At 39.8% G+C, this 23,532-nt stretch overlaps 24 non-coding genes across 24 annotated transcripts; all 24 read left to right on the top strand.

Annotated features, from left to right (window-relative positions):
• Positions 1–634: 634 nt before the first annotated feature.
• TRNAL-AAG (transfer RNA leucine (anticodon AAG)) lies at positions 635–717 on the top strand. The gene has a single exon. It is a non-coding gene; the product is annotated as a tRNA-Leu (tRNA).
• Positions 718–1,229: 512 nt separating this feature from the next.
• On the top strand, positions 1,230–1,312 carry TRNAL-CAG (transfer RNA leucine (anticodon CAG)). The gene has a single exon. It is a non-coding gene; the product is annotated as a tRNA-Leu (tRNA).
• Positions 1,313–2,066: 754 nt separating this feature from the next.
• On the top strand, positions 2,067–2,149 carry TRNAL-AAG (transfer RNA leucine (anticodon AAG)). The gene has a single exon. It is a non-coding gene; the product is annotated as a tRNA-Leu (tRNA).
• A 754-nt stretch (positions 2,150–2,903) lies between these two features.
• TRNAL-AAG (transfer RNA leucine (anticodon AAG)) lies at positions 2,904–2,986 on the top strand. The gene has a single exon. It is a non-coding gene; the product is annotated as a tRNA-Leu (tRNA).
• A 754-nt stretch (positions 2,987–3,740) lies between these two features.
• TRNAL-CAG (transfer RNA leucine (anticodon CAG)) lies at positions 3,741–3,823 on the top strand. Its single transcript has one exon. It is a non-coding gene; the product is annotated as a tRNA-Leu (tRNA).
• Positions 3,824–4,577: 754 nt separating this feature from the next.
• TRNAL-AAG (transfer RNA leucine (anticodon AAG)) lies at positions 4,578–4,660 on the top strand. The gene has a single exon. It is a non-coding gene; the product is annotated as a tRNA-Leu (tRNA).
• A 512-nt stretch (positions 4,661–5,172) lies between these two features.
• TRNAL-CAG (transfer RNA leucine (anticodon CAG)) lies at positions 5,173–5,255 on the top strand. Its single transcript has one exon. It is a non-coding gene; the product is annotated as a tRNA-Leu (tRNA).
• A 754-nt stretch (positions 5,256–6,009) lies between these two features.
• On the top strand, positions 6,010–6,092 carry TRNAL-AAG (transfer RNA leucine (anticodon AAG)). Its single transcript has one exon. It is a non-coding gene; the product is annotated as a tRNA-Leu (tRNA).
• A 754-nt stretch (positions 6,093–6,846) lies between these two features.
• On the top strand, positions 6,847–6,929 carry TRNAL-AAG (transfer RNA leucine (anticodon AAG)). Its single transcript has one exon. It is a non-coding gene; the product is annotated as a tRNA-Leu (tRNA).
• A 754-nt stretch (positions 6,930–7,683) lies between these two features.
• TRNAL-AAG (transfer RNA leucine (anticodon AAG)) lies at positions 7,684–7,766 on the top strand. Its single transcript has one exon. It is a non-coding gene; the product is annotated as a tRNA-Leu (tRNA).
• Positions 7,767–13,259: 5,493 nt separating this feature from the next.
• Positions 13,260–13,342, top strand: TRNAL-AAG (transfer RNA leucine (anticodon AAG)). The gene has a single exon. It is a non-coding gene; the product is annotated as a tRNA-Leu (tRNA).
• A 512-nt stretch (positions 13,343–13,854) lies between these two features.
• Positions 13,855–13,937, top strand: TRNAL-CAG (transfer RNA leucine (anticodon CAG)). The gene has a single exon. It is a non-coding gene; the product is annotated as a tRNA-Leu (tRNA).
• A 754-nt stretch (positions 13,938–14,691) lies between these two features.
• Positions 14,692–14,774, top strand: TRNAL-AAG (transfer RNA leucine (anticodon AAG)). The gene has a single exon. It is a non-coding gene; the product is annotated as a tRNA-Leu (tRNA).
• A 754-nt stretch (positions 14,775–15,528) lies between these two features.
• TRNAL-AAG (transfer RNA leucine (anticodon AAG)) lies at positions 15,529–15,611 on the top strand. The gene has a single exon. It is a non-coding gene; the product is annotated as a tRNA-Leu (tRNA).
• A 754-nt stretch (positions 15,612–16,365) lies between these two features.
• TRNAL-AAG (transfer RNA leucine (anticodon AAG)) lies at positions 16,366–16,448 on the top strand. The gene has a single exon. It is a non-coding gene; the product is annotated as a tRNA-Leu (tRNA).
• Positions 16,449–16,960: 512 nt separating this feature from the next.
• Positions 16,961–17,043, top strand: TRNAL-AAG (transfer RNA leucine (anticodon AAG)). Its single transcript has one exon. It is a non-coding gene; the product is annotated as a tRNA-Leu (tRNA).
• Positions 17,044–17,555: 512 nt separating this feature from the next.
• Positions 17,556–17,638, top strand: TRNAL-AAG (transfer RNA leucine (anticodon AAG)). The gene has a single exon. It is a non-coding gene; the product is annotated as a tRNA-Leu (tRNA).
• Positions 17,639–18,392: 754 nt separating this feature from the next.
• TRNAL-AAG (transfer RNA leucine (anticodon AAG)) lies at positions 18,393–18,475 on the top strand. Its single transcript has one exon. It is a non-coding gene; the product is annotated as a tRNA-Leu (tRNA).
• A 512-nt stretch (positions 18,476–18,987) lies between these two features.
• Positions 18,988–19,070, top strand: TRNAL-AAG (transfer RNA leucine (anticodon AAG)). Its single transcript has one exon. It is a non-coding gene; the product is annotated as a tRNA-Leu (tRNA).
• A 754-nt stretch (positions 19,071–19,824) lies between these two features.
• Positions 19,825–19,907, top strand: TRNAL-AAG (transfer RNA leucine (anticodon AAG)). Its single transcript has one exon. It is a non-coding gene; the product is annotated as a tRNA-Leu (tRNA).
• A 512-nt stretch (positions 19,908–20,419) lies between these two features.
• On the top strand, positions 20,420–20,502 carry TRNAL-AAG (transfer RNA leucine (anticodon AAG)). The gene has a single exon. It is a non-coding gene; the product is annotated as a tRNA-Leu (tRNA).
• A 512-nt stretch (positions 20,503–21,014) lies between these two features.
• TRNAL-AAG (transfer RNA leucine (anticodon AAG)) lies at positions 21,015–21,097 on the top strand. Its single transcript has one exon. It is a non-coding gene; the product is annotated as a tRNA-Leu (tRNA).
• Positions 21,098–21,851: 754 nt separating this feature from the next.
• Positions 21,852–21,934, top strand: TRNAL-AAG (transfer RNA leucine (anticodon AAG)). The gene has a single exon. It is a non-coding gene; the product is annotated as a tRNA-Leu (tRNA).
• A 769-nt stretch (positions 21,935–22,703) lies between these two features.
• TRNAL-AAG (transfer RNA leucine (anticodon AAG)) lies at positions 22,704–22,786 on the top strand. The gene has a single exon. It is a non-coding gene; the product is annotated as a tRNA-Leu (tRNA).
• The last annotated feature ends 746 nt before the right edge of the window (positions 22,787–23,532 follow it).

Below are 23,532 nucleotides of genomic sequence, written 5' to 3'. Positions count from 1 at the left end.
TGAAAGTTTTCTTATTTGTGTAGGATAGGATGACCGAGCAGTCTCTCGTGAAGGCGTGGATTTAAATCCCACTTTTGAATACTCATATTTAAGTAAACTATGTAAGACAATACCGATTCCTCTGCTTACTTGAGTGAATGTTATAGAGAATGGAACTCCACTAAACTACTGCTGGGTACCTCCCAGGGTAGTTTTTCTGTATTTTCAGGTTAAAGCAAGAACAAGGGTTCTTCAGGACCTCTTTTTTACAGCACTGTTAATCATAAACCAATAACTACATGATGGAAATGGACAAGAAACAGTACTAATCTTTCTATTTTCTATTTCATATTTAAGTAACTATGTAAGACAATACAGATTCCTCTGCTTACTTGAGTGAATGTTATAGAGAATGGAACTCCACTAAACTACTGCTGGGTACCTCCCAGGGTAGTTTTTCTGTATTTTCAGGTTAAAGCAAGAACAAGGGTTCTTCAGTACCTCTTTGTTACAGCACTGTTAATCATAAACCAATAACTACATGATGGAAATAGACAAGAAACAGTTCTAATCTTTCTATTTTAAATTCCCAAGAACTGGACCCTTAACATGACGGTTTTTTCTTCCATATCTGAAAGGCTTGGCTTTTCTATAAGTCAGGATGGCCGAGCGGTCTAAGGCGCTGCGTTAAGGTCGCAGGCTCCCCTGGAGGCGTGGGTTCAAATCCCACTTCTGACAATTCAACTTTTCTTAAACACACTGCAATGTCATTCCGACAGCGCTAGTGAAAAAACCCACTATGCCAAAACACGCCCCAAAATGTTAGACTCTTCAGATGACTGGCTTGGCATCCAATCTTGAAAGTTTTCTTATTTGTGTAGGATAGGATGACCGAGCAGTCTCTCGTGAAGGCGTGGATTTAAATCCCACTTTTGAATACTCATATTTAAGTAAACTATGTAAGACAATACCGATTCCTCTGCTTACTTGAGTGAATGTTATAGAGAATGGAACTCCACTAAACTACTGCTGGGTACCTCCCAGGGTAGTTTTTCTGTATTTTCAGGTTAAAGCAAGAACAAGGGTTCTTCAGGACCTCTTTTTTACAGCACTGTTAATCATAAACCAATAACTACATGATGGAAATGGACAAGAAACAGTACTAATCTTTCTATTTTAAATTCCTAAAAACTGGACCCTTAACATTACGGTTTTTTCTTCCATTTCTGAAAGGCTTGGCTTTTCTATAAGTCAGGATGGCCAAGCGGTCTAAGGCGCTGCGTTCAGGTCGCAGTCTCCCCTGGAGGCGTGGGTTCAAATCCCACTTCTGACAATACAACTTTTCTTAAACACACTGCAATGTCATTCCGACAGCGCTAGTGAAAAAACCCACTATGCCAAAACACGCCCCAAAATGTTAGACTCTTCAGATGACTGGCTTGGCATCCAATCTTGAAAGTTTTCTTATTTGTGTAGGATAGGATGACCGAGCAGTCTCTCGTGAAGGCGTGGATTTAAATCCCACTTTTGAATACTCATATTTAAGTAAACTATGTAAGACAATACCGATTCCTCTGCTTACTTGAGTGAATGTTATAGAGAATGGAACTCCACTAAACTACTGCTGGGTACCTCCCAGGGTAGTTTTTCTGTATTTTCAGGTTAAAGCAAGAACAAGGGTTCTTCAGGACCTCTTTTTTACAGCACTGTTAATCATAAACCAATAACTACATGATGGAAATGGACAAGAAACAGTACTAATCTTTCTATTTTCTATTTCATATTTAAGTAACTATGTAAGACAATACAGATTCCTCTGCTTACTTGAGTGAATGTTATAGAGAATGGAACTCCACTAAACTACTGCTGGGTACCTCCCAGGGTAGTTTTTCTGTATTTTCAGGTTAAAGCAAGAACAAGGGTTCTTCAGTACCTCTTTGTTACAGCACTGTTAATCATAAACCAATAACTACATGATGGAAATAGACAAGAAACAGTTCTAATCTTTCTATTTTAAATTCCCAAGAACTGGACCCTTAACATGACGGTTTTTTCTTCCATATCTGAAAGGCTTGGCTTTTCTATAAGTCAGGATGGCCGAGCGGTCTAAGGCGCTGCGTTAAGGTCGCAGGCTCCCCTGGAGGCGTGGGTTCAAATCCCACTTCTGACAATACAACTTTTCTTAAACACACTGCAATGTCATTCCGACAGCGCTAGTGAAAAAACCCACTATGCCAAAACACGCCCCAAAATGTTAGACTCTTCAGATGACTGGCTTGGCATCCAATCTTGAAAGTTTTCTTATTTGTGTAGGATAGGATGACCGAGCAGTCTCTCGTGAAGGCGTGGATTTAAATCCCACTTTTGAATACTCATATTTAAGTAAACTATGTAAGACAATACCGATTCCTCTGCTTACTTGAGTGAATGTTATAGAGAATGGAACTCCACTAAACTACTGCTGGGTACCTCCCAGGGTAGTTTTTCTGTATTTTCAGGTTAAAGCAAGAACAAGGGTTCTTCAGGACCTCTTTTTTACAGCACTGTTAATCATAAACCAATAACTACATGATGGAAATGGACAAGAAACAGTACTAATCTTTCTATTTTCTATTTCATATTTAAGTAACTATGTAAGACAATACAGATTCCTCTGCTTACTTGAGTGAATGTTATAGAGAATGGAACTCCACTAAACTACTGCTGGGTACCTCCCAGGGTAGTTTTTCTGTATTTTCAGGTTAAAGCAAGAACAAGGGTTCTTCAGTACCTCTTTGTTACAGCACTGTTAATCATAAACCAATAACTACATGATGGAAATGGACAAGAAACAGTTCTAATCTTTCTATTTTAAATTCCCAAAAACTGGACCCTTAACATGACGGTTTTTTCTTCCATTTCTGAAAGGCTTGGCTTTTCTATAAGTCAGGATGGCCGAGTGGTCTAAGGCGCTGCGTTAAGGTCGCAGTCTCCCCTGGAGGCGTGGGTTCAAATCCCACTTCTGACAATACAACTTTTCTTAAACACACTGCAATGTCATTCCGACAGCGCTAGTGAAAAAACCCACTATGCCAAAACACGCCCCAAAATGTTAGACTCTTCAGATGACTGGCTTGGCATCCAATCTTGAAAGTTTTCTTATTTGTGTAGGATAGGATGACCGAGCAGTCTCTCGTGAAGGCGTGGATTTAAATCCCACTTTTGAATACTCATATTTAAGTAAACTATGTAAGACAATACCGATTCCTCTGCTTACTTGAGTGAATGTTATAGAGAATGGAACTCCACTAAACTACTGCTGGGTACCTCCCAGGGTAGTTTTTCTGTATTTTCAGGTTAAAGCAAGAACAAGGGTTCTTCAGGACCTCTTTTTTACAGCACTGTTAATCATAAACCAATAACTACATGATGGAAATGGACAAGAAACAGTACTAATCTTTCTATTTTCTATTTCATATTTAAGTAACTATGTAAGACAATACAGATTCCTCTGCTTACTTGAGTGAATGTTATAGAGAATGGAACTCCACTAAACTACTGCTGGGTACCTCCCAGGGTAGTTTTTCTGTATTTTCAGGTTAAAGCAAGAACAAGGGTTCTTCAGGACCTCTTTTTTACAGCACTGTTAATCATAAACCAATAACTACATGATGGAAATGGACAAGAAACAGTACTAATCTTTCTATTTTAAATTCCTAAAAACTGGACCCTTAACATTACGGTTTTTTCTTCCATTTCTGAAAGGCTTGGCTTTTCTATAAGTCAGGATGGCCAAGCGGTCTAAGGCGCTGCGTTCAGGTCGCAGTCTCCCCTGGAGGCGTGGGTTCAAATCCCACTTCTGACAATACAACTTTTCTTAAACACACTGCAATGTCATTCCGACAGCGCTAGTGAAAAAACCCACTATGCCAAAACACGCCCCAAAATGTTAGACTCTTCAGATGACTGGCTTGGCATCCAATCTTGAAAGTTTTCTTATTTGTGTAGGATAGGATGACCGAGCAGTCTCTCGTGAAGGCGTGGATTTAAATCCCACTTTTGAATACTCATATTTAAGTAAACTATGTAAGACAATACCGATTCCTCTGCTTACTTGAGTGAATGTTATAGAGAATGGAACTCCACTAAACTACTGCTGGGTACCTCCCAGGGTAGTTTTTCTGTATTTTCAGGTTAAAGCAAGAACAAGGGTTCTTCAGGACCTCTTTTTTACAGCACTGTTAATCATAAACCAATAACTACATGATGGAAATGGACAAGAAACAGTACTAATCTTTCTATTTTCTATTTCATATTTAAGTAACTATGTAAGACAATACAGATTCCTCTGCTTACTTGAGTGAATGTTATAGAGAATGGAACTCCACTAAACTACTGCTGGGTACCTCCCAGGGTAGTTTTTCTGTATTTTCAGGTTAAAGCAAGAACAAGGGTTCTTCAGTACCTCTTTGTTACAGCACTGTTAATCATAAACCAATAACTACATGATGGAAATAGACAAGAAACAGTTCTAATCTTTCTATTTTAAATTCCCAAGAACTGGACCCTTAACATGACGGTTTTTTCTTCCATATCTGAAAGGCTTGGCTTTTCTATAAGTCAGGATGGCCGAGCGGTCTAAGGCGCTGCGTTAAGGTCGCAGGCTCCCCTGGAGGCGTGGGTTCAAATCCCACTTCTGACAATTCAACTTTTCTTAAACACACTGCAATGTCATTCCGACAGCGCTAGTGAAAAAACCCACTATGCCAAAACACGCCCCAAAATGTTAGACTCTTCAGATGACTGGCTTGGCATCCAATCTTGAAAGTTTTCTTATTTGTGTAGGATAGGATGACCGAGCAGTCTCTCGTGAAGGCGTGGATTTAAATCCCACTTTTGAATACTCATATTTAAGTAAACTATGTAAGACAATACCGATTCCTCTGCTTACTTGAGTGAATGTTATAGAGAATGGAACTCCACTAAACTACTGCTGGGTACCTCCCAGGGTAGTTTTTCTGTATTTTCAGGTTAAAGCAAGAACAAGGGTTCTTCAGGACCTCTTTTTTACAGCACTGTTAATCATAAACCAATAACTACATGATGGAAATGGACAAGAAACAGTACTAATCTTTCTATTTTAAATTCCTAAAAACTGGACCCTTAACATTACGGTTTTTTCTTCCATTTCTGAAAGGCTTGGCTTTTCTATAAGTCAGGATGGCCAAGCGGTCTAAGGCGCTGCGTTCAGGTCGCAGTCTCCCCTGGAGGCGTGGGTTCAAATCCCACTTCTGACAATACAACTTTTCTTAAACACACTGCAATGTCATTCCGACAGCGCTAGTGAAAAAACCCACTATGCCAAAACACGCCCCAAAATGTTAGACTCTTCAGATGACTGGCTTGGCATCCAATCTTGAAAGTTTTCTTATTTGTGTAGGATAGGATGACCGAGCAGTCTCTCGTGAAGGCGTGGATTTAAATCCCACTTTTGAATACTCATATTTAAGTAAACTATGTAAGACAATACCGATTCCTCTGCTTACTTGAGTGAATGTTATAGAGAATGGAACTCCACTAAACTACTGCTGGGTACCTCCCAGGGTAGTTTTTCTGTATTTTCAGGTTAAAGCAAGAACAAGGGTTCTTCAGGACCTCTTTTTTACAGCACTGTTAATCATAAACCAATAACTACATGATGGAAATGGACAAGAAACAGTACTAATCTTTCTATTTTCTATTTCATATTTAAGTAACTATGTAAGACAATACAGATTCCTCTGCTTACTTGAGTGAATGTTATAGAGAATGGAACTCCACTAAACTACTGCTGGGTACCTCCCAGGGTAGTTTTTCTGTATTTTCAGGTTAAAGCAAGAACAAGGGTTCTTCAGTACCTCTTTGTTACAGCACTGTTAATCATAAACCAATAACTACATGATGGAAATAGACAAGAAACAGTTCTAATCTTTCTATTTTAAATTCCCAAGAACTGGACCCTTAACATGACGGTTTTTTCTTCCATATCTGAAAGGCTTGGCTTTTCTATAAGTCAGGATGGCCGAGCGGTCTAAGGCGCTGCGTTAAGGTCGCAGGCTCCCCTGGAGGCGTGGGTTCAAATCCCACTTCTGACAATACAACTTTTCTTAAACACACTGCAATGTCATTCCGACAGCGCTAGTGAAAAAACCCACTATGCCAAAACACGCCCCAAAATGTTAGACTCTTCAGATGACTGGCTTGGCATCCAATCTTGAAAGTTTTCTTATTTGTGTAGGATAGGATGACCGAGCAGTCTCTCGTGAAGGCGTGGATTTAAATCCCACTTTTGAATACTCATATTTAAGTAAACTATGTAAGACAATACCGATTCCTCTGCTTACTTGAGTGAATGTTATAGAGAATGGAACTCCACTAAACTACTGCTGGGTACCTCCCAGGGTAGTTTTTCTGTATTTTCAGGTTAAAGCAAGAACAAGGGTTCTTCAGGACCTCTTTTTTACAGCACTGTTAATCATAAACCAATAACTACATGATGGAAATGGACAAGAAACAGTACTAATCTTTCTATTTTCTATTTCATATTTAAGTAACTATGTAAGACAATACAGATTCCTCTGCTTACTTGAGTGAATGTTATAGAGAATGGAACTCCACTAAACTACTGCTGGGTACCTCCCAGGGTAGTTTTTCTGTATTTTCAGGTTAAAGCAAGAACAAGGGTTCTTCAGTACCTCTTTGTTACAGCACTGTTAATCATAAACCAATAACTACATGATGGAAATGGACAAGAAACAGTTCTAATCTTTCTATTTTAAATTCCCAAAAACTGGACCCTTAACATGACGGTTTTTTCTTCCATTTCTGAAAGGCTTGGCTTTTCTATAAGTCAGGATGGCCGAGTGGTCTAAGGCGCTGCGTTAAGGTCGCAGTCTCCCCTGGAGGCGTGGGTTCAAATCCCACTTCTGACAATACAACTTTTCTTAAACACACTGCAATGTCATTCCGACAGCGCTAGTGAAAAAACCCACTATGCCAAAACACGCCCCAAAATGTTAGACTCTTCAGATGACTGGCTTGGCATCCAATCTTGAAAGTTTTCTTATTTGTGTAGGATAGGATGACCGAGCAGTCTCTCGTGAAGGCGTGGATTTAAATCCCACTTTTGAATACTCATATTTAAGTAAACTATGTAAGACAATACCGATTCCTCTGCTTACTTGAGTGAATGTTATAGAGAATGGAACTCCACTAAACTACTGCTGGGTACCTCCCAGGGTAGTTTTTCTGTATTTTCAGGTTAAAGCAAGAACAAGGGTTCTTCAGGACCTCTTTTTTACAGCACTGTTAATCATAAACCAATAACTACATGATGGAAATGGACAAGAAACAGTACTAATCTTTCTATTTTCTATTTCATATTTAAGTAACTATGTAAGACAATACAGATTCCTCTGCTTACTTGAGTGAATGTTATAGAGAATGGAACTCCACTAAACTACTGCTGGGTACCTCCCAGGGTAGTTTTTCTGTATTTTCAGGTTAAAGCAAGAACAAGGGTTCTTCAGGACCTCTTTGTTACAGCACTGTTAATCATAAACCAATAACTACATGATGGAAATGGACAAGAAACAGTTCTAATCTTTCTATTTTAAATTCCCAAAAACTGGACCCTTAACATGACGGTTTTTTCTTCCATTTCTGAAAGGCTTGGCTTTTCTATAAGTCAGGATGGCCGAGCGGTCTAAGGCGCTGCGCTAAGGTCGCAGTCTCCCCTGGAGGCGTGGGTTCAAATCCCACTTCTGACAATACAACTTTTCTTAAACACACTGCAATGTCATTCCGACAGCGCTAGTGAAAAAACCCACTATGCCAAAACACGCCCCAAAATGTTAGACTCTTCAGATGACTGGCTTGGCATCCAATCTTGAAAGTTTTCTTATTTGTGTAGGATAGGATGACCGAGCAGTCTCTCGTGAAGGCGTGGATTTAAATCCCACTTTTGAATACTCATATTTAAGTAAACTATGTAAGACAATACCGATTCCTCTGCTTACTTGAGTGAATGTTATAGAGAATGGAACTCCACTAAACTACTGCTGGGTACCTCCCAGGGTAGTTTTTCTGTATTTTCAGGTTAAAGCAAGAACAAGGGTTCTTCAGGACCTCTTTTTTACAGCACTGTTAATCATAAACCAATAACTACATGATGGAAATGGACAAGAAACAGTACTAATCTTTCTATTTTCTATTTCATATTTAACCCCTTAAGGACGCAGCCTAGTTTGGGCCTTAAGGCTCAGAGCCCATTTTTCAAATCTGACATATTTCACTTTATGTGGTAATAACGTCGGAATGCTTAAACCTATCCAAGCGATTCTGAGATTGTTTTCTCGTGACACTTTGGGCTTCATGTTCGTGGTAAAATTTGGTCGATATATTCAGTCTTTATTTGTGAAAAATTGCAAAATTTAGAGAAAATTTACAAAAAATAGCATTTTTCAGAATTTAAATGCATCTGCTTGAAAAACAGACGGTTATACCACCCAAAATAGTTACTAGTTCACATTTCCCATATGTCTACTTTTGATTGGCATCGTTTTTTGAACATTCTTTTATTTTTCTTGGACGTTACAAGGCTTAGAACATAAACAGCAATTTCTCATATTCTTAAGAAAATTTCAAAAGCCTTTTTTTGAAGGTGCCAGTTCAGTTCTGAAGTGGATTTGAGGGGACTATGTGTTAGAAACCCCCATAAAACACCCCATTTTAAAAACTAGACCCCTCAATGTATTCAAAACAGCATATAGAAAGTTTTTTAACCCTTCAGGCATTTCACAGGAATTAAAGCAAAGTGGAAATTAAATTTGCAAATTTCATTTTTTCTGCTGAATTTCAATTTTATTCAATTTTTTTTTAGTAACAGAGAAGGTTTTACCAGAGAAACACTACTAAATATGTATTGTCCAGATTCTGCAGTTTTTAGAAATGTCCCACATGTGGCCCTACTGCGCTCGTGGACTAAAACACAAGCCCTAGAAGCAAAGAAGCACCTAGTGCATTTTGAGGCCTCTTTTTTATTAGAATATATTTTAGGCAGCATGCCAGGTTTGAAGAGGCGTTGAGGTATCAAAACAATGGAAACCCACCAGAAGTGACCCCATTTTGGAAATTACACCCCTCAAGGAATTCATTTATGGTTTTTGTTATCATTTTGACCGCACAGTTTTTTCACAGCACCTATTTGAATTGGGCTGTGAAATGAAAAAAATGATATTTTTTCCAATAAAATGTCATTTTTGATCAAATTTTCTTATTTTCACAGGGAACAACATACCCCATTTTGTTGCCCAATTTGTCCTTAGTGCGGCAATACCCCATTTGTGGTGATAAACTGCCGTTTGGGCCCATGGGAGGGCTCAGAAGGAAAGGAGCGCTATGTGTTTGTTGGAGTCCAGATTTTGCTGGATTGGTTTTCGGGTGCCATGTCGCATTTGCAGAGCCCCAGAGGTATCAAAGCAATGGAAACCCACCAGAAGTGACCCCATTTTGGAAACTACACCCCTCAAGGAATTCATTTATGGTTTTTGTTATCATTTTGACCGCACAGGTTTTTCACAGCACCTATTTGAATTGGGCTGTGAAATGAAAAAAATTATATTTTTTCCAATAAGATGTCATTTTTTATCAAAATTTCTTATTTTCACAGGGAACAACATACCCCATTTTGTTGCCCAATTTGTCCTTAGTGCGGCAATACCCCATTTGTGGTGATAAACTGCCGTTTGGGCCCATGGGAGGGCTCAGACGGAAAGGAGCGCTATGTGTTTGTTGGAGTCCAGATTTTGCTGGATTGGTTTTCGGGTGCCATGTCGCATTTGCAGAGCCCCAGAGGTATCAAAGCAATGGAAACCCACCAGAAGTGACCCCATTTTGGAAACTACACCCCTCAAGGAATTCATTTATGGTTTTTGTTATCATTTTGACCGCACAGTTTTTTCACAGCACCTATTTGAATTGGGCTGTGAAATGAAAAAAATGATATTTTTTCCAATAAGATGTCATTTTTGATCAAAATTTCTTATTTTCACAAGGAACAACATACCCCATTTTGTTGCCCAATTTGTCCTTAGTGCGGCAATACCCCATTTGTGGTGATAAACTGCCCTTTGGGCCCATGGGAGGGCTCAGAAGGAAAGGACCACCATTTGGCCTACTGGAGCTTTTCTGGTGCTAAGTCATGTGTGCAGAAGCCCCTGAGGTACCAGTACAGTTGAAACCCCCGAGAAGTGACCCCATTTTAAAAACTACACCCCTTAAGACATTCATCTAGAGGTGTAGTGAGCATTTTGACCCCACAGGTACTGTGTAAAAGATAATGCGCAGCAGATGGTGCAGTGTGAGATTTGCAATTTTATATATGTATATGCCATTTCAGTGTCCAATATAGTGTGCCCAGCATGCGCCACCGGAGATATACACCCCTTAAATTGTAATGTGGGTTCTCCTGGGTACGACAATACCCTACATGTGGCTGTTATCAGCTGCCTGGGCATACGGCAGGGCTCAGAAGGGAAAGATGAGGGGGGTAAGCTGTGCGGAGTGCATCAGGGTAAATTGAAAATCAAGGGATGTATGATACATTTTAAAACAATCTTTTATACAGAGCCCTGGTTTTTCGGGACACGTGTCACATTGGTATATTGTGTTCTTCCTTATCCCCCTCTTATAGCAGACTCTGCACCTCTTTTGACTCTTTCCCTTTCCACCGGTTTGGGGACCTTCTCCTGGAAAGTGTTGCCCTGGTACGATGCGCCCCCCCTTCCTGGTCCCTAAAGATTAGATCTTGAAATTCCAGGAAAGTTCCCCTCTGGCCTGCACATCGACGTAGCACATACGCATTGTACAAAGCCATCTGTATGATGTGCCCGGCCAGCTTCTTATACCTCACCGCATGGCGCTGTAGGGCTTCAGGACTTGATTTGACAAGTCCATCCCTCCCATGTACCTATTGTAGTCCAGGATGCAGTCTGGTTTGGGGGTGGCCTTTCCTTCATATATCCTAAATCTGTAGGTATACCCTGATGCACTCTCACAGCTTATACATCTTTACGCCATACCTTGCCCTCTTACCTGGCAGGTACTGGCGGAATTGAACCCTCCCTTTAAAATGTACCAGGGACTCATCAATAGAAAAACACTTCTCGGGGGTGTATGCTTGGGAAAACCGGGCACTGGAACGGTCTAATAGGGGTCTCCGTTTATACAAACGGTCAAAACTGGGGTCATCTCGGAGTGGGCACGGCTCATTATCAGTATAATGTAAGAAGCGAAGTATTGCCTCATTTATTTATTTTTTTAGGTTCCAGTTCATTTCTGAAGTTGCTTTGAGGGGCCCATATATTAGAAACCCCTATCAAACACCCCATTTTAGAAACTAGACCCCTCAAAGTATTCACAACAGCATTTAGAAAGTTTATGAACCCTTTAGGTGTTTCACAGAAATTTAGAGCAAAGTAGAGGTGACATTTACTCTTTTTATACCATTTTTTTTATAACACAAAAGGATTTATCAGAGAAACACAAATTAATACGTATTGTCCAGATTCTGCAGTTTAGAGAAATATCCCACATGTGGCCCTCGGGCGGTAATGGACTGAAGCACCGGCCTCCGAAGCAAAGGAGCACCTAGAGGAATTTGAGCCCTCGTTTTTATTAGGCACCATGTCCGGTTTGAAGAGGTCTTGTGGTGCCAAAACATTGGAAACCCCCCAAAAGTGACCCCAATTTGGAAACTAGACCCCTTGAGGAATCCATTGTAGTTTTCATGGGGTGCATGCGGCTTTTTGATCAGTTTTTATTCCATTTTTAGGTGGCGTGGTGCCTAAAAAACAGCAATTGTACTATTGTTTTTGTATACTTTTTTTTTTTACAGCGTTCACCGTGCGCTATAAATGATATATTAACTTTATTCTGCGGGGCGATACAATCACGGCGATACCAGATGTTTATAGTTTTTTTTTATGTCTTATGGCGTTTGCACAATAAAGTACGTTTTGTAAACAATCATTCACTTTTTGTGTTACCTTATTCTAAGAGCCATAACGTTTTTATTTTTCAATCAATAAAGCCGTGCGAGGACTTATTTTTTGCGTAACGAACTGTAGTTTCGATCAGTACCATTTTTAGGTACATGCGACTTTTTGATCTCTTTTTATTCCATTTTTTGGGAGGTGAAGTGACCAAACAATTGTGATTGTGGTACGGTTTATTAATATTTTTTTTTACGGCGTTCACCGTGCGGGATAAATAACAAAATATTTTTGTAGTTCAGGCCGTTACGGACGCGGCGATACCAATTATGTATAGTTTATTTGTTTGTTTATATATTTTTATTAATAATAAAGGACTGATAAGGGAAAAAGTGGGACTTTTACTTTTATTACTTTTAAAACTTTTATTTTCTTATTTTTACACTTCTTTTTTTAACTTTTTTTTTACTTTATTACTTTGTCCCACTAGGGGACATGAGGGCAGGAGGCCCTGATCGCTATTCTAATACACTGCACTACATGCGTAGTGCAGTGTATTAGAACTGTCAGCTACTCACTGACAGCAAGCATAGTGGGTCCTGACGTTGTCAGGACCCACTAGGCTTCCGTCTATGGCATAGCCGGACGCCATTGTTTGGTGTCCGGTTGCCATAGTCACCATCGCCGGCCGCTATCGCGTAGCAGGCCGGCGATGGCAGCTTAACCCCTAAAAAGCCGCGATCTCTATAGAACGCGGCTTTTAAGGGGTTAATCAGCGGGGACACAGCGATCGGTCCCCGCTGTAGGAGCTGTGACAGCTGCTGAACAAGACAGCAGCGTCACAGCTCCTGTATGTGTCGGGAGGACGGCCGAAACGGCCGTTACTCCCGTGACGTACTATTACGGCATGGAGCGCGAACGATACAGCTGCCATGACGTAATAGTACGTCAAGGAGCGGGAAGGGGTTAAGTAACTATGTAAGACAATACAGATTCCTCTGCTTACTTGAGTGAATGTTATAGAGAATGGAACTCCACTAAACTACTGCTGGGTACCTCCCAGGGTAGTTTTTCTGTATTTTCAGGTTAAAGCAAGAACAAGGGTTCTTCAGTACCTCTTTGTTACAGCACTGTTAATCATAAACCAATAACTACATGATGGAAATAGACAAGAAACAGTTCTAATCTTTCTATTTTAAATTCCCAAGAACTGGACCCTTAACATGACGGTTTTTTCTTCCATATCTGAAAGGCTTGGCTTTTCTATAAGTCAGGATGGCCGAGCGGTCTAAGGCGCTGCGTTAAGGTCGCAGTCTCCCCTGGAGGCGTGGGTTCAAATCCCACTTCTGACAATACAACTTTTCTTAAACACACTGCAATGTCATTCCGACAGCGCTAGTGAAAAAACCCACTATGCCAAAACACGCCCCAAAATGTTAGACTCTTCAGATGACTGGCTTGGCATCCAATCTTGAAAGTTTTCTTATTTGTGTAGGATAGGATGACCGAGCAGTCTCTCGTGAAGGCGTGGATTTAAATCCCACTTTTGAATACTCATATTTAAGTAAACTATGTAAGACAATACCGATTCCTCTGCTTACTTGAGTGAATGTTATAGAGAATGGAACTCCACTAAACTACTGCTGGGTACCTCCCAGGGTAGTTTTTCTGTATTTTCAGGTTAAAGCAAGAACAAGGGTTCTTCAGGACCTCTTTTTTACAGCACTGTTAATCATAAACCAATAACTACATGATGGAAATGGACAAGAAACAGTACTAATCTTTCTATTTTAAATTCCTAAAAACTGGACCCTTAACATTACGGTTTTTTCTTCCATTTCTGAAAGGCTTGGCTTTTCTATAAGTCAGGATGGCCGAGCGGTCTAAGGCGCTGCGTTCAGGTCGCAGTCTCCCCTGGAGGCGTGGGTTCAAATCCCACTTCTGACAATACAACTTTTCTTAAACACACTGCAATGTCATTCCGACAGCGCTAGTGAAAAAACCCACTATGCCAAAACACGCCCCAAAATGTTAGACTCTTCAGATGACTGGCTTGGCATCCAATCTTGAAAGTTTTCTTATTTGTGTAGGATAGGATGACCGAGCAGTCTCTCGTGAAGGCGTGGATTTAAATCCCACTTTTGAATACTCATATTTAAGTAAACTATGTAAGACAATACCGATTCCTCTGCTTACTTGAGTGAATGTTATAGAGAATGGAACTCCACTAAACTACTGCTGGGTACCTCCCAGGGTAGTTTTTCTGTATTTTCAGGTTAAAGCAAGAACAAGGGTTCTTCAGGACCTCTTTTTTACAGCACTGTTAATCATAAACCAATAACTACATGATGGAAATGGACAAGAAACAGTACTAATCTTTCTATTTTCTATTTCATATTTAAGTAACTATGTAAGACAATACAGATTCCTCTGCTTACTTGAGTGAATGTTATAGAGAATGGAACTCCACTAAACTACTGCTGGGTACCTCCCAGGGTAGTTTTTCTGTATTTTCAGGTTAAAGCAAGAACAAGGGTTCTTCAGGACCTCTTTGTTACAGCACTGTTAATCATAAACCAATAACTACATGATGGAAATGGACAAGAAACAGTTCTAATCTTTCTATTTTAAATTCCCAAAAACTGGACCCTTAACATGACAGTTTTTTCTTCCATTTCTGAAAGGCTTGGCTTTTCTATAAGTCAGGATGGCCGAGTGGTCTAAGGCGCTGCGTTAAGGTCGCAGTCTCCCCTGGAGGCGTGGGTTCAAATCCCACTTCTGACAATACAACTTTTCTTAAACACACTGCAATGTCATTCCGACAGCGCTAGTGAAAAAACCCACTATGCCAAAACACGCCCCAAAATGTTAGACTCTTCAGATGACTGGCTTGGCATCCAATCTTGAAAGTTTTCTTATTTGTGTAGGATAGGATGACCGAGCAGTCTCTCGTGAAGGCGTGGATTTAAATCCCACTTTTGAATACTCATATTTAAGTAAACTATGTAAGACAATACCGATTCCTCTGCTTACTTGAGTGAATGTTATAGAGAATGGAACTCCACTAAACTACTGCTGGGTACCTCCCAGGGTAGTTTTTCTGTATTTTCAGGTTAAAGCAAGAACAAGGGTTCTTCAGGACCTCTTTTTTACAGCACTGTTAATCATAAACCAATAACTACATGATGGAAATGGACAAGAAACAGTACTAATCTTTCTATTTTCTATTTCATATTTAAGTAACTATGTAAGACAATACAGATTCCTCTGCTTACTTGAGTGAATGTTATAGAGAATGGAACTCCACTAAACTACTGCTGGGTACCTCCCAGGGTAGTTTTTCTGTATTTTCAGGTTAAAGCAAGAACAAGGGTTCTTCAGGACCTCTTTGTTACAGCACTGTTAATCATAAACCAATAACTACATGATGGAAATGGACAAGAAACAGTTCTAATCTTTCTATTTTAAATTCCCAAAAACTGGACCCTTAACATGACGGTTTTTTCTTCCATTTCTGAAAGGCTTGGCTTTTCTATAAGTCAGGATGGCCGAGCGGTCTAAGGCGCTGCGTTAAGGTCGCAGTCTCCCCTGGAGGCGTGGGTTCAAATCCCACTTCTGACAATACAACTTTTCTTAAACACACTGCAATGTCATTCCGACAGCGCTAGTGAAAAAACCCACTATGCCAAAACACGCCCCAAAATGTTAGACTCTTCAGATGACTGGCTTGGCATCCAATCTTGAAAGTTTTCTTATTTGTGTAGGATAGGATGACCGAGCAGTCTCTCGTGAAGGCGTGGATTTAAATCCCACTTTTGAATACTCATATTTAAGTAAACTATGTAAGACAATACCGATTCCTCTGCTTACTTGAGTGAATGTTATAGAGAATGGAACTCCACTAAACTACTGCTGGGTACCTCCCAGGGTAGTTTTTCTGTATTTTCAGGTTAAAGCAAGAACAAGGGTTCTTCAGGACCTCTTTTTTACAGCACTGTTAATCATAAACCAATAACTACATGATGGAAATGGACAAGAAACAGTACTAATCTTTCTATTTTCTATTTCATATTTAAGTAACTATGTAAGACAATACAGATTCCTCTGCTTACTTGAGTGAATGTTATAGAGAATGGAACTCCACTAAACTACTGCTGGGTACCTCCCAGGGTAGTTTTTCTGTATTTTCAGGTTAAAGCAAGAACAAGGGTTCTTCAGTACCTCTTTGTTACAGCACTGTTAATCATAAACCAATAACTACATGATGGAAATAGACAAGAAACAGTTCTAATCTTTCTATTTTAAATTCCCAAGAACTGGACCCTTAACATGACGGTTTTTTCTTCCATATCTGAAAGGCTTGGCTTTTCTATAAGTCAGGATGGCCGAGCGGTCTAAGGCGCTGCGTTAAGGTCGCAGTCTCCCCTGGAGGTGTGGGTTCAAATCCCACTTCTGACAATACAACTTTTCTTAAACACACTGCAATGTCATTCCGACAGCGCTAGTGAAAAAACCCACTATGCCAAAACACGCCCCAAAATGTTAGACTCTTCAGATGACTGGCTTGGCATCCAATCTTGAAAGTTTTCTTATTTGTGTAGGATAGGATGACCGAGCAGTCTCTCGTGAAGGCGTGGATTTAAATCCCACTTTTGAATACTCATATTTAAGTAAACTATGTAAGACAATACCGATTCCTCTGCTTACTTGAGTGAATGTTATAGAGAATGGAACTCCACTAAACTACTGCTGGGTACCTCCCAGGGTAGTTTTTCTGTATTTTCAGGTTAAAGCAAGAACAAGGGTTCTTCAGGACCTCTTTTTTACAGCACTGTTAATCATAAACCAATAACTACATGATGGAAATGGACAAGAAACAGTACTAATCTTTCTATTTTAAATTCCTAAAAACTGGACCCTTAACATTACGGTTTTTTCTTCCATATCTGAAAGGCTTGGCTTTTCTATAAGTCAGGATGGCCGAGCGGTCTAAGGCGCTGCGTTAAGGTCGCAGTCTCCCCTGGAGGCGTGGGTTCAAATCCCACTTCTGACAATACAATTTTTATTAAACACACTGCAATGTCATTCCGACAGCGCTAGTGAAAAAACCCACTATGCCAAAACACGCCCCAAAATGTTAGACTCTTCAGATAACTGGCTTGGCATCCAATCTTGAAAGTTTACTTATTTGTGTAGGATAGGATGACTGAGCAGTCTCTCGTGAAGGCGTGGATTTAAATCCCACTTTTGAATATTCATATTTAAGTAAACTATGTAAGACAATACCGATTCCTCTGCTTACTTGAGTGAATGTTATAGAGAATGGAACTCCACTAAACTACTGCTGGGTACCTCCCAGGGTAGTTTTTCTGTATTTTCAGGTTAAAGCAAGAACAAGGGTTCTTCAGGACCTCTTTTTTACAGCACTGTTAATCATAAACCAATAACTACATGATGGAAATGGACAAGAAACAGTACTAATCTTTCTATTTTAAATTCCTAAAAACTGGACCCTTAACATTACGGTTTTTTCTTCCATATCTGAAAGGCTTGGCTTTTCTATAAGTCAGGATGGCCGAGCGGTCTAAGGCGCTGCGTTAAGGTCGCAGTCTCCCCTGGAGGCGTGGGTTCAAATCCCACTTCTGACAATACAATTTTTATTAAACACACTGCAATGTCATTCCGACAGCGCTAGTGAAAAAACCCACTATGCCAAAACACGCCCCAAAATGTTAGACTCTTCAGATGACTGGCTTGGCATCCAATCTTGAAAGTTTTCTTATTTGTGTAGGATAGGATGACCGAGCAGTCTCTCGTGAAGGCGTGGATTTAAATCCCACTTTTGAATACTCATATTTAAGTAAACTATGTAAGACAATACCGATTCCTCTGCTTACTTGAGTGAATGTTATAGAGAATGGAACTCCACTAAACTACTGCTGGGTACCTCCCAGGGTAGTTTTTCTGTATTTTCAGGTTAAAGCAAGAACAAGGGTTCTTCAGGACCTCTTTTTTACAGCACTGTTAATCATAAACCAATAACTACATGATGGAAATGGACAAGAAACAGTACTAATCTTTCTATTTTCTATTTCATATTTAAGTAACTATGTAAGACAATACAGATTCCTCTGCTTACTTGAGTGAATGTTATAGAGAATGGAACTCCACTAAACTACTGCTGGGTACCTCCCAGGGTAGTTTTTCTGTATTTTCAGGTTAAAGCAAGAACAAGGGTTCTTCAGTACCTCTTTGTTACAGCACTGTTAATCATAAACCAATAACTACATGATGGAAATAGACAAGAAACAGTTCTAATCTTTCTATTTTAAATTCCCAAGAACTGGACCCTTAACATGACGGTTTTTTCTTCCATATCTGAAAGGCTTGGCTTTTCTATAAGTCAGGATGGCCGAGCGGTCTAAGGCGCTGCGTTAAGGTCGCAGTCTCCCCTGGAGGTGTGGGTTCAAATCCCACTTCTGACAATACAACTTTTCTTAAACACACTGCAATGTCATTCCGACAGCGCTAGTGAAAAAACCCACTATGCCAAAACACGCCCCAAAATGTTAGACTCTTCAGATGACTGGCTTGGCATCCAATCTTGAAAGTTTTCTTATTTGTGTAGGATAGGATGACCGAGCAGTCTCTCGTGAAGGCGTGGATTTAAATCCCACTTTTGAATACTCATATTTAAGTAAACTATGTAAGACAATACCGATTCCTCTGCTTACTTGAGTGAATGTTATAGAGAATGGAACTCCACTAAACTACTGCTGGGTACCTCCCAGGGTAGTTTTTCTGTATTTTCAGGTTAAAGCAAGAACAAGGGTTCTTCAGGACCTCTTTTTTACAGCACTGTTAATCATAAACCAATAACTACATGATGGAAATGGACAAGAAACAGTACTAATCTTTCTATTTTAAATTCCTAAAAACTGGACCCTTAACATTACGGTTTTTTCTTCCATATCTGAAAGGCTTGGCTTTTCTATAAGTCAGGATGGCCGAGCGGTCTAAGGCGCTGCGTTAAGGTCGCAGTCTCCCCTGGAGGCGTGGGTTCAAATCCCACTTCTGACAATACAATTTTTATTAAACACACTGCAATGTCATTCCGACAGCGCTAGTGAAAAAACCCACTATGCCAAAACACGCCCCAAAATGTTAGACTCTTCAGATAACTGGCTTGGCATCCAATCTTGAAAGTTTTCTTATTTGTGTAGGATAGGATGACCGAGCAGTCTCTCGTGAAGGCGTGGATTTAAATCCCACTTTTGAATACTCATATTTAAGTAAACTATGTAAGACAATACCGATTCCTCTGCTTACTTGAGTGAATGTTATAGAGAATGGAACTCCACTAAACTACTGCTGGGTACCTCCCAGGGTAGTTTTTCTGTATTTTCAGGTTAAAGCAAGAACAAGGGTTCTTCAGGACCTCTTTTTTACAGCACTGTTAATCATAAACCAATAACTACATGATGGAAATGGACAAGAAACAGTACTAATCTTTCTATTTTCTATTTCATATTTAAGTAACTATGTAAGACAATACAGATTCCTCTGCTTACTTGAGTGAATGTTATAGAGAATGGAACTCCACTAAACTACTGCTGGGTACCTCCCAGGGTAGTTTTTCTGTATTTTCAGGTTAAAGCAAGAACAAGGGTTCTTCAGTACCTCTTTGTTACAGCACTGTTAATCATAAACCAATAACTACATGATGGAAATAGACAAGAAACAGTTCTAATCTTTCTATTTTAAATTCCCAAGAACTGGACCCTTAACATGACGGTTTTTTCTTCCATATCTGAAAGGCTTGGCTTTTCTATAAGTCAGGATGGCCGAGCGGTCTAAGGCGCTGCGTTAAGGTCGCAGTCTCCCCTGGAGGTGTGGGTTCAAATCCCACTTCTGACAATACAACTTTTCTTAAACACACTGCAATGTCATTCCGACAGCGCTAGTGAAAAAACCCACTATGCCAAAACACGCCCCAAAATGTTAGACTCTTCAGATGACTGGCTTGGCATCCAATCTTGAAAGTTTTCTTATTTGTGTAGGATAGGATGACCGAGCAGTCTCTCGTGAAGGCGTGGATTTAAATCCCACTTTTGAATACTCATATTTAAGTAAACTATGTAAGACAATACCGATTCCTCTGCTTACTTGAGTGAATGTTATAGAGAATGGAACTCCACTAAACTACTGCTGGGTACCTCCCAGGGTAGTTTTTCTGTATTTTCAGGTTAAAGCAAGAACAAGGGTTCTTCAGGACCTCTTTTTTACAGCACTGTTAATCATAAACCAATAACTACATGATGGAAATGGACAAGAAACAGTACTAATCTTTCTATTTTAAATTCCTAAAAACTGGACCCTTAACATTACGGTTTTTTCTTCCATATCTGAAAGGCTTGGCTTTTCTATAAGTCAGGATGGCCGAGCGGTCTAAGGCGCTGCGTTAAGGTCGCAGTCTCCCCTGGAGGCGTGGGTTCAAATCCCACTTCTGACAATACAATTTTTATTAAACACACTGCAATGTCATTCCGACAGCGCTAGTGAAAAAACCCACTATGCCAAAACACGCCCCAAAATGTTAGACTCTTCAGATAACTGGCTTGGCATCCAATCTTGAAAGTTTACTTATTTGTGTAGGATAGGATGACTGAGCAGTCTCTCGTGAAGGCGTGGATTTAAATCCCACTTTTGAATATTCATATTTAAGTAAACTATGTAAGACAATACCGATTCCTCTGCTTACTTGAGTGAATGTTATAGAGAATGGAACTCCACTAAACTACTGCTGGGTACCTCCCAGGGTAGTTTTTCTGTATTTTCAGGTTAAAGCAAGAACAAGGGTTCTTCAGGACCTCTTTTTTACAGCACTGTTAATCATAAACCAATAACTACATGATGGAAATGGACAAGAAACAGTACTAATCTTTCTATTTTAAATTCCTAAAAACTGGACCCTTAACATTACGGTTTTTTCTTCCATTTCTGAAAGGCTTGTCTTTTCTATAAGTCAGGATGGCCGAGCGGTCTAAGGCGCTGCGTTAAGGTCGCAGTCTCCCCTGGAGGCGTGGGTTCAAATCACACTTCTGACAATACAACTTTTCTTAAACACACTGCAATGTCATTCCGACAGCGCTAGTGAAAAAACCCACTATGCCAAAACACGCCCCAAAATGTTAGACTCTTCAGATGACTGGCTTGGCATCCAATCTTGAAAGTTTTCTTATTTGTGTAGGATAGGATGACCGAGCAGTCTCTCGTGAAGGCGTGGATTTAAATCCCACTTTTGAATACTCATATTTAAGTAAACTATGTAAGACAATACCGATTCCTCTGCTTACTTGAGTGAATGTTATAGAGAATGGAACTCCACTAAACTACTGCTGGGTACCTCCCAGGGTAGTTTTTCTGTATTTTCAGGTTAAAGCAAGAACAAGGGTTCTTCAGGACCTCTTTTTTACAGCACTGTTAATCATAAACCAATAACTACATGATGGAAATGGAAAAGAAACAGTACTAATCTTTCTATTTTCTATTTCATATTTAAGTAACTATGTAAGACAATACAGATTCCTCTGCTTACTTGAGTGAATGTTATAGAGAATGGAACTCCACTAAACTACTGCTGGGTACCTCCCAGGGTAGTTTTTCTGTATTTTCAGGTTAAAGCAAGAACAAGGGTTCTTCAGGACCTGTTTGTTACAGCACTGTTAATCATAAACCAATAACTACATGATGGAAATGGACAAGAAACAGTTCTAATCTTTCTATTTTAAATTCCCAAAAACTGGACCCTTAACATGACGGTTTTTTCTTCCATATCTGAAAGGCTTGGCTTTTCTATAAGTCAGGATGGCCGAGCGGTCTAAGGCGCTGCGTTAAGGTCGCAGTCTCCCCTGGAGGCGTGGGTTCAAATCCCACTTCTGACAATACAACTTTTCTTAAACACACTGCAATGTCATTCCGACAGCGCTAGTGAAAAAACCCACTATGCCAAAACACGCCCCAAAATGTTAGACTCTTCAGATAACTGGCTTGGCATCCAATCTTGAAAGTTTACTTATTTGTGTAGGATAGGATGACCGAGCAGTCTCTCGTGAAGGCGTGGATTTAAATCCCACTTTTGAATATTCATATTTAAGTAAACTATGTAAGACAATACCGATTCCTCTGCTTACTTGAGTGAATGTTATAGAGAATGGAACTCCACTAAACTACTGCTGGGTACCTCCCAGGGTAGTTTTTCTGTATTTTCAGGTTAAAGCAAGAACAAGGGTTCTTCAGGACCTCTTTTTTACAGCACTGTTAATCATAAACCAATAACTACATGATGGAAATGGACAAGAAACAGTACTAATCTTTCTATTTTCTATTTCATATTTAAGTAACTATGTAAGACAATACAGATTCCTCTGCTTACTTGAGTGAATGTTATAGAGAATGGAACTCCACTAAACTACTGCTGGGTACCTCCCAGGGTAGTTTTTCTGTATTTTCAGGTTAAAGCAAGAACAAGGGTTCTTCAGGACCTCTTTGTTACAGCACTGTTAATCATAAACCAATAACTACATGATGGAAATGGACAAGAAACAGTTCTAATCTTTCTATTTTAAATTCCCAAAAACTGGACCCTTAACATGACGGTTTTTAACATGACGGTTTTTTCTTCCATATCTGAAAGGCTTGGCTTTTCTATAAGTCAGGATGGCCGAGCGGTCTAAGGCGCTGCGTTAAGGTCGCAGTCTCCCCTGGAGGCGTGGGTTCAAATCCCACTTCTGACAATACAACTTTTCTTAAACACACTGCAATGTCATTCCGACAGCGCTAGTGAGAAAACCCACTATGCCAAAACACGCCCCAAAATGTTAGACTCTTCAGATGACTGGCTTGGCATCCAATCTTGAAAGTTTTCTTATTTGTGTAGGATAGGATGACCGAGCAGTCTCTCGTGAAGGCGTGGATTTAAATCCCACTTTTGAATACTCATATTTAAGTAAACTATGTAAGACAATACCGATTCCTCTGCTTACTTGAGTGAATGTTATAGAGAATGGAACTCCACTAAACTACTGCTGGGTACCTCCCAGGGTAGTTTTTCTGTATTTTCAGGTTAAAGCAAGAACAAGGGTTCTTCAGGACCTCTTTTTTACAGCACTGTTAATCATAAACCAATAACTACATGATGGAAATGGACAAGAAACAGTACTAATCTTTCTATTTTCTATTTCATATTTAAGTAACTATGTAAGACAATACAGATTCCTCTGCTTACTTGAGTGAATGTTATAGAGAATGGAACTCCACTAAACTACTGCTGGGTACCTCCCAGGGTAGTTTTTCTGTATTTTCAGGTTAAAGCAAGAACAAGGGTTCTTCAGTACCTCTTTGTTACAGCACTGTTAATCATAAACCAATAACTACATGATGGAAATAGACAAGAAACAGTTCTAATCTTTCTATTTTAAATTCCCAAGAACTGGACCCTTAACATGACGGTTTTTTCTTCCATATCTGAAAGGCTTGGCCT

This window comes from Rhinoderma darwinii, chromosome 3, assembly GCF_050947455.1.
Source record: "Rhinoderma darwinii isolate aRhiDar2 chromosome 3, aRhiDar2.hap1, whole genome shotgun sequence".
NCBI lineage: Eukaryota > Metazoa > Chordata > Amphibia > Anura > Rhinodermatidae > Rhinoderma > Rhinoderma darwinii.
The sequence above is the reverse complement of the archived record's forward strand: the minus strand, read 5'-3'. Positions and strand labels throughout refer to the sequence as shown.